We start from the raw sequence: 9,267 nt of genomic DNA on the forward strand, positions 1-9,267 counted from the left end.
ATCCCTCCCCCACTTGCCCCACAGTAATCATAAGTTTGTTTTCTACATCTGTGACTCTATTTCTGTTTTGTAAATAAGTTCATTTGTACCATTTTTAGATTCCACTTATAAGCACTATCATATGATATTTGTCTTTCTCTGTCTGACTTCACTCAGTATGACAATCTCTAGGTCCATCCATGTTGGTGTAAATGACATTATTTTGTTCGTTTTTTATGGCTGAGTAATATTCCATTATATATATGTACCACATCTTCTTTATCCACTCATCTGTTGATGGACATTTAGGTTGCTTCCATGTCCTGGCTATTGTAAATAGTGCTGCAATGAATATTAGGGTGCATGTATCCTTTCAAATTAGGTGGAATAACTAAGAAAAAAATGAGACTCAAATAACTAAAATTGGAAATGAAATGGGGGACATTGCAACTCAGAATGTCTCAGAAATAAAAAGGATTATAACAGAGTGCTATGAAGAATTATTTGCCAACAAATTGAATAACCTGGAAGAAAAAGATATATTCCTAGAAACATACAACTTACCAACACAGAATCATAAGAAATTTAAAAATCTGAAGAGATATATAACTAGTAAGGAGATTAAATCAATAATCAAAAGCCTCCCAACAAAGAAAAGTCCAGGACCAGATGCCTTCACTGGAGAACTCTACCAGACATTTAAAGAAGAATTAATACCAATTCTTCTTAAACTCTTCCAAAGAATTTCAAATGAGGGAACACTCCAAATTCATTCTATGAGGGCAGCATTACTCTGATATCAAAAAAGAAATAAAAGCCACCCAAATTGGAAAGGAAGAAGTAAAATTATCTCTGTTCACAGATGACATGATCTTATATGTGGAAAACCCTAAAGATTCCACAAAAAAATGGTTAAAATTAAGAAATTATTTCAACAAAGTTGCACGATACAAAATCAACACATAAAAATCACTTGTGTTTCTATACACTAATAATGACCAATCTGAAAAAGAAATTAAAACAATCTCTGTTTACTATAACATCAAAAACAGTAAAATACTTGGGAATAAATGTAACTAAAGAGAAGAAAGACTTGTGTACTGAATACTACAAAATATTGCTAAAAGAAATTAAAGAAGATACAAATAAATGGAAAGTTATCAGTGCTCATGGATGGGAAGACTTAATGTTGTGAAAATGTTCATACTACCAAAAGAGATCTATAGGTTCAGTGCAATCGCTATCAAAATCCCAATGGCACTCTTTGCAGAAGTAGGGGAAAAAAATCTTAAAGCTGAATCTCATAGGACCCTCAATAGCTAAAACAATCTTGAAAAAGAAGAGCAAATTTGGAGGCCTCGCACTTTCTGATTTCAAAACATACTACAAAGCAACAGTAATCAAGACCATTGGGACTGGCAAAGAGACAGATGTTGAGACCAATGGAACAGAATAGAGAGTCAAGAAATAAGCCTTTACACATATGGCCAAATGATTTTTGATAGTGGTGCCAAGACTACACAGTGGGGAAAAACAGTCTCTTCTCAAATGGCACTGGGAAAACTGGATATCCACATGCAAAATAATGAAGTCGGACACTTACACCATTTATAAAAATTCACTCAAAAATGGATTAAATGCCTAACCATAAGACGTAAATCTATAAAGCTGGCCAAAGAATAAGGTTGTCCAACGAAGCTATTTTCATCCTTTTACAAACAAATATGGTGCCACATAAGTTCATCGGGACACTGAGTGGAGCTAGTGAGCTTAGATTTTTCAAACAAAATTGAAGTGTTTGCTTTTCTAAATGGGAGAAAATGGAGTTTGCTTTCCTTCTTTTCTCAAACCATCTTCGATTTTTGGGGAGTCCAGAGCTGGTGTATGAACGCCTAATTGTATTATATGAATGCATACCTAGGAGTAGGTAAACTAAACATTTTATTTGCAAAAAAATAAAATATTGTGCCTTCTTCAGCATAGGGTATTTAAAGCCATAGAGCCCCAGCCTTAGAAAACTATCAGTGTCAGGATCCTTAGTTAGTTAGAAACAGTAGAAACCACTCCAGCTAGTCTAAACAAAAAAGGAATTTATTAAAAGAGATCAGATGCCTCACAGACTCTTTGGGAAGGCCAGAGAGTTAAGCTTGGAAGGCCACTCAGCTGAGAATAATACACAAAGCACAGTGTGGGATGGCTCCAGCAAGGACTCCAATGCCCCTGCCACTTGGATTCAAATACTGCAGCTCCCACCAATGATGTTGGAATAGTATAGAGATTCCTTAAAAATTTAAAAATAAAATTACCATCAATTCTGCTGTTGTAGTGTGAGAGCAGCCATATACTATATGAAAATGAATGGGTGTGGCCGTGTTCCAGTAAAACTTTATTTACAATAAAAGGCAGTGGGCCTCATTTGATTCACAAACCAGAGTTTGCCAATCTCCACTCTAGAGCAACGTCATTGGTGGTCTTATTAGGGTGTGAATGTTCATAGATATTAACACCATTTTTAAAAGGTGAGAAACTTGCATGTCTTCACTGGGTGCTGGAAATTCTGCTGCTGTTATCCCAATTGGCAGTGGTCTGGTAGATGGCAAAAATGGCCATACATTCTTCTCCTCCCTTATCCACCCATCCATGCTTCCTTACCATGGAACTTTGAATGCCCTCTCACATAATTCTGGGCTCAGCCAATGGGATGTCAGGAAATGTGACATAAGCAGAGACTTGAAAAACATGTGCACAATGGAGCTTGTCTTCTCTTAAAACCCTGAGGCTGCCCATGAAGAAGTCCAAACTGACCTCCTGGATGATGAGATACACATGGCCCAGTCACTCCTGTTACCCAGACCTACAGCTTGACAAACAGCAACCCTGTGATTGAGCCCATCCTAGATTGCCCATCCACTAGCCAATTTGCCAGCTCAGCATGAACACATGAGTGAGCCCAGCAATGATCAACTAAGCTGACCCAGACTACACAGTCCGGCTAATCCACAAAGTCATAAGCTAAATAAATGGTTATTATTGTAAGCCACTGTGTTTTAGGGTATCAGCAGCAAAAGCTATGTGCTATGCATTTTTTTCACTTACCTTATCTCACTTTACTCTGCTCACAGTAACCCAGTAAGGCAGGAGGGGCAGGTATGTAATCCCCATACTGCAAGGGGAGGAAATTGAGCTCCACAGAAGCTTAATGACCTGCCAAATATCAAACTGCTAATAAATAAAAATCTGGGTCTAGAATGGAAGTTACCTTGACCCCCTAGTCAGAATGTACATATTGACTATATTGTTTTGTTTGGAGTAAAGCAAAAGAGAAATTATGGCTTCAGCTCAGCCAGTAGTTCTGCTAATATAGTCTTATCTCCTCCAAATACCATCTAAATTCTTAAAATTCAAAGGATGGTCCCTCTGTCAAAATCTGTTCTATCATTTACAAACAATTATCAAAGTATCCAGACTTGGGTAGAGATACTTTCAGGTGATTGTAGGGAATAAGCAGACAAACATCTCCTATGAAAAGCATAATTTGGAGGAAATCAGTATCTCAATCTCTACAGGTCTCTGCTATGGTTTCTCACTTGCTGTTAACTCTTACAGATGTCAGTGTAGGTAAACGTGCTCAGCACATTATAAGCAAAGATCCTAGGATGGAATCTTGGCTCAGTGCTAATACCAAGGCAAGTTCTTGGTCCTCAAGAAGCCTACTCTCTGTTAAGGAGCTTAACTCAAGTTTGTCATTAGCTATGGTTCTAGGTGGAATACACATAATGTCATTAGCTATGGTTCTAGGAGGAATATGCATAATGTCGTGTTAGCTATGGTTCTAGGAGGAATATGCATAATGTCATATTAGCTATGGTTCTAGGAAGAATATGCATAATGTCGTGTTAGCTATGGTTCTAGGAGGAATATGCATAATGTTGTGTTAGCTATGGTTCTAGGAGGAATATGCATAATGTCGTGTTAGCTATGGTTCTAGGAGGAATATGCATAATGTCATGTTAGCTATGGTTCTGGGAAGAATATGCATAATGTCATGTTAGCTATGGTTCTGGGAGGAATATGCATAATGTCATGTTAGCTATGGTTCTGGGAGGAATATGCACAATGTCATTAGCTATGGTTCTAGGAGGAATATACATAATGTCATGTTAGCTATGGTTCTAGGAGGAATATGCATAATGTCATTAGCTATGGTTCTAGGAGGAATATGCATAATGTCATGTTAGCTGTGGTTCTAGGAGGAATATGCATAATGTCGTGTTAGCTGTGGTTCTAGGAGGAATATGCATAAAGTCATGAAGCAGCAACAATAAAATGCTGTTGGTGCTCATTTGCAGGTTCACAAAATGTTCATGAGGGTGATATCATTGACACTGAGCTTTAAGGATCACAACAGAAGGACGGGAAGCCAGAGGGGTGAATAAATTTCACAGGACTTGGAGACTGATTAGAAGGGATCTGAGTAAATGGGAAGACCAGACACACTAAGGTAGGTTTTAAACAGGAGTGACCAGAAAAACCTTAATTAATAAGGAACTGATTCATAAGTGCACCAGTCTAGGATTTGCTAATGATAAGAAGTCAATGAAATAGGTGTTAGTTTACAGTCCAAAGAAGAAGCAAAGGACTGGTTTAGGGAAACAGACAATCAGTTATTTTGAATACGTTGGGCTTAAGGTGTCAACAGATTATCTACATAGGCATGTCCTGTGACCAGTTAAAAACACAGCCCTGGACCACAAGAGAGAAGCCAAGGGGCTCAGCTTGGCTCAGCTGTGGTTCCTACGTTATGGAGTTTTGTGAGAGTTAGATAGGATAACATATCTAAATGTCTAGCATAGTGCTTAGCTGCAGAAGAAAGTTTAAATTATCATTCAGTCCCTAGAATAAACAGCTTCCTTACCTGAATTCCCTCTTCTCCCTTGATGACGGGGGAGCCTAACTTTGGGTGTCTCCTTGGATCTGCCAAGACTACCTGAAAGGCCTTTACTAAGCACCCACCACCAAGAATGGTTTGTGAACTTCACAACTAAGCGTGCTTGTGAAGGTCTTGGCAAACGTTTCCTGTGAAGGGCTAGCTGGTAAATGCGGCCATCCTTGCAGGTCGTACGAACTCCCTCAAAACTACTAAATTCTGCTGTCGTAGTGTAAGAGCAGCCATGGACTATTTGAAAATGAAAGGGTGTGGCCGTGTTCCAATAACTTCTTTTTACAAAAACAGGCAGTGGGCCTGATTTGGTTCACTGGTCAGAGCTGGCCAATCCCCACTTTGGAGCAATGTCTTTGGTGGCCTTATTAGGATGTGAATGTCCATAGATATTAATACCGTTTTTTAAAGATGAGAGACTTGCATATTTAGTGCACTCTAGTTTGAGGGGACTATCCCATACTCAGGCCCTGTTATTTAATGATTGCACCAGGAGGGAACACCTTATTAGACCGCTTTTGAGTGCGTGGACTGTCTTGTTGAAGAGCAAGCATCATCTCCTCCCACTAGCACCATGCCTAGCACATGACACGAGTGGCAGAGGCCACTAGGTACCCACCTAAGACACAATCTCTCCTTGTATAATAAAACACTGCAGGTAGGGTCATAGCCAGCCAGCCAGAAACTACTTTTCCCAGCCTCCCTTGCAGCTCGAGTGGCCATGTTTCTAAGTTCTCACCAATGGAGTGTGAGCTAAAATGAAGAGTTCAGCTTCCCACCCTCACATCCTTAAAAGGAAATTGCTGCCCTGGACTTACTTTCTCTCCTCCCTTCCTTCAAGCTGGCACAAAAACATTCAGAGTCCTGGCTCTGACCATGTAAGTGAGGACAGTGCTAGAGACCAGGGCTTCTCAAACCAAAGTGCATAAGCGTCATCTGGATAGCTACCCACCAGCAGAAGAATGAAGTTAGACCTTTACCTAATACTGTGTATAAAAATTCAAAATGGGGACTTCACTGGTGGCACAGTGGTTGAGAGTCTGCCTGCTGATGCAGGGGACGTGGGTTCGTGCCCTGGTCCGGGAAGATCCCACATGCTGCGGAGTGGCTAGGCCCGTGAGCCATGGCCCCTGGGCCTGCGCGTCTGGAGCCTGTGCTCCGCAATGGGAGAGGCCACAACAGTGAGAGGCCGGCGTACCGCAAAAAAAAAATAAAATTAATTCAAAATGGATCAAAGACCTAAACATAAGACCTAAAACTATGAAACTCTTAGAAGAAAGCTTCATGACATTGAATTTGGCAATGATTTCTTCACATGACACCAAAGGCACAGTCAACAACAGAAAAAATAGACAAATTAGACAATGAAAATTAAAAATTTTTGTGTATCAAAACACAGTATCAGCAGAGTAAAAAGACAACCCACAGAGTGTGAAATAGTATTTACAAATCACCTATCTGATAAGGGATTAATATCCAGAATATATAGAGAACTCCTAAAACTCAACATAAAAAAACAACTCAATTCAAAAATAGACAAAGGACTTGAACAGACATTTCTCCAAAGATATACAAATGGCCAATAAGCACATGAAAAGATTCTCAACATCACTAATCATTAGGGAAATGCAAATCAAAGCTACAATGATATGCCACCTCACCCCCTTTAGGATGGCTACCATCAAAAACAAAAGCAAAACAGAAAACTACAAGTGTTAGTGAGGATGTAGGGAAACTGGAACTCTTGTACACTGTTGATGGGAATTTTACATTCAGCAGCTGTAGAAAATGTTTAGGGATACAGCAGCTGTGGAAAACAGTATGGTGGTTTCTAAAAATTAAAAATAGGATTACAATTTGACAGCAATTCTACTTCTAAGTATATATCCCAAATAACTGAAAGTAAGCTCTTGAGATATTCATTCATATTCATGTTCACAGAAGAATTATTTAAAATAGCTAAAACATGGAAGCAACCCAAGTGTTCAGAAGAATGGATAAGCAAAATATGATATATACATGCAATGCAGTATTCAGCCTTAAAGAGGAAGGAAATTCTGACATATGCTACAACATTGATAAACTTTGAAGATATTATGCTAAGTGACATAAGCTAATCACAAAAAGACAAGTGCTGTATGATTCCACTTATGTAAGATATTTAGAGTAGTCAATATCATAGAGACAGAACGTAGAATGGTGCTTGCCAGGGGCTGGGGAAATGGGAAGTTATTGTTTAATGAGTACAGTTTCAATTTTGCAAGATAAAAAGAATTCTGGAGGTGGCTGATGGTAATGGTAGTACCACATTATGAATGTATTTAATACCACTGAGTTATACACTTAAAAATGGCTAGAATCGTAAATCTATGTGTAATTTACCACAATAAAAAAAATTGAAAGGAAAAAAGAAGAATTACCTAGAGAGTTTGGTAAAGCACAGATTCCTGGGTGCAGCCACCAGAAATACTGGTTCAATAGCTCTGAATTGCGGCCTAAGAACTGAACTTTCTAACAAGCTCTCAGGTGATGCTGATGCTGCCCATCCCTGGACCGTAGTTTTTTTTTTAATATAAATTTATTTACTTTTATTTTTGGCTGCGTTGGATCTTTGTTGCTGAGCGAAGGCTTTCTCTAGTTGCGGTGAGCGGGGGCTACTCTTTGTTGCAGTGTGCAGGCTTCTCATTGCAGTGACTTGTCTTGTTGTGGAGCACGGGCTCTAGGCACACGGGCTCCGGTAGTTGTGTCACGCGGGCTTCAGTAGTTGTGGTGCACGGGCTTAGCTGCGCCGCGGCATGTGGGATCTTCCCGGACCATGTGCCTGAATTGGCAGGCAGATTCTTAACCACTGCGCCACCAGGGGAGCTCTGGACCATACTTTGAATAGCACTGCGCTAGGGGAAAAGAGGTTAGCAATAGTTAAGGATTTATGTAACAGGGACGAGAGAGAGAGAGAGAGAGAGAGAGAGGGAGAGAGAGAGAGAGAGAGAGAGAGAGAGAGAGGGGGAGAGAGAGAGAGAGAGAGAGAGAGAGAGAGAGAGAGAGAGGGAGAGAGAGAGAGAGAGAGAGAGAGAGAGAGACTTAAGCCAGTGTCAGTGTAGTGTGTGCCTCTCTGTCATAATAGCTTAGCTTCTTTCCTCATTCAGTTGGTACTCAATTGTTTGTTGGATGATTGAATAAGTGAACCATTGTGTTTATGGGAGCAAAACACACAGATTGGTCTGGAGTGCTTGGTTCTTCTGCGTCTACTTTCCTCTATTCCTATGTGTTAGTCCGAGGCGGATCCTAGTTACTGAAAGGACTAAAGTCAATAGCTGGGCTGTGGGCAAGGGCAGCGGTGCTGCTCTGCACGGAGCAACTCCCGCTGCTCCCCAACGCCAGCGCTCAGCTCCCAGAGCTGCTGATACTGCTGCACACACAGGTCCTCTGTGCAGGGCCAGACGGCTGAGCTCCCCTACACCTCCAGCCGCAGTTCACTCTTTACCAACCGTTCCCATATAGAGTTAAAGGACGAATTATCTCGCAGGGAATGCTGGGCGCACAAGCTTGCTGAGAGAGCTGGATTCCAAGTTCAGGAGACAAGAGACTGATGAGCAACATTAGACCAGGGAGGTGCTGCCTTGGTGGGAAAGAATGCTGGTCGTGACCACTTCCTTCTTTTTATTCTGCATTGAAGTTAAATGCTGGCCTTGCCTAAATCTCACACTGAGACCTGGACCTCAGTAACTCCAAAACACACACCCTTTTCAGAAATTTGTAATTTCATCATTTCTTGACCAAATGACTCCAACCACAGAAAGGCACACATTTTCCATTGGGATTTATTCTGCTGCTCCCTTTTGGTGGGTATATTCTTTCCTGCTTGCTTTTAAAACCCCATTCATTATATGAAGTATAGGTTTTTTGAAACTGATTTTAAAGTAAACTGGTTATTAAATATCTATATCTTGTCTTTCTGTCTTTCTCACTCCACTTTATGGATTTGAGAACCAAGACACAGAACAGTCTATGCTTTAGAAAAGCTAAGTTCACTTTTTATTTGGCCCATGGACCACGATCTGAGCTTTGAAGTCTAAAGATCTAGGATTACCCACCCTCAGTATAGCCAGACCCTGATACAAAAAGCCAGGAACCTCATTCCGCAAGTACGGGCAATCCAAGACTTCCAGTTTCTGGTTGCAATTGAAGGCCAGTAAATTCAGAGAACAGGATGGAACTGTTTCTTGTACAGGCAAAACAATTTGTAATCATTAAGAAGTATGAAACTAATGAAAAGCAATTAATCCAATGGCAAACATTGCCATAAATTTTATTCCCAAAGCAATACATGATACAGGCATGATTCTTGA

Source organism: Delphinus delphis, chromosome 9 (assembly GCF_949987515.2).
Source record: "Delphinus delphis chromosome 9, mDelDel1.2, whole genome shotgun sequence".
NCBI lineage: Eukaryota > Metazoa > Chordata > Mammalia > Artiodactyla > Delphinidae > Delphinus > Delphinus delphis.